The following is a 675-nucleotide window of genomic DNA, read 5'->3' as shown; positions in this document are numbered from 1 at the left end:
CAGTCGAGCCTTCAATCTCAGCACACCATCAGAATCAACTGAAAAGTCTGAAATTTTACCATTTTGAACATTATTTACCATATTCACCAAGTATGGGTCTTGACTTTGAGCTTCCTTGATATCATCAACTATGGTTGAACGAATTTGTACGTGGGCTAAAAATAACCTCGAATGACCAAGTTCCAATTGAATTCCGCTTTCAACAACTTCTTGAAATTCTTTAACTATTGGCCTCTTTACTTTTGCTATATGAGCAAGACTGCCCATGGACTTCCTACTCAAAGCATCTGCAACAACATTTGTCTTCCCTGGATGGTATAAGATTGTGCAATCATAATCTTTCAAAAGTTCCATCCATCTTCTTTGTCTTAAATTTAAGTCTCGTTGCTGAAAGATATACTTAAGACTTTTATGATCGGTATAAATCTCACAAGTTTCATCATATAGATAGTGCCTCCAAATCTTAAGAGCAAAGATAACTGCATCCATTTCCAAATCATGTGTGGGATAGTTCACTTCATGCCTCTTGAGTTGTCTAGATGCATAGGCAATAACTTTACCTTGTTGCATAAGTACACAACCGAGACCAACTCTAGAAGCATCACAATAAACTGCATAACTTTCACCACCTATAGGTAATGCCAAAATAGGTGCTGACGTCAAGTACTCCTTCAA

This window comes from Cicer arietinum, chromosome 1, assembly GCF_000331145.2.
Source record: "Cicer arietinum cultivar CDC Frontier isolate Library 1 chromosome 1, Cicar.CDCFrontier_v2.0, whole genome shotgun sequence".
In the NCBI taxonomy this organism is placed as follows: domain Eukaryota; kingdom Viridiplantae; phylum Streptophyta; class Magnoliopsida; order Fabales; family Fabaceae; genus Cicer; species Cicer arietinum.
The sequence above is the reverse complement of the archived record's forward strand: the minus strand, read 5'-3'. Positions refer to the sequence as shown.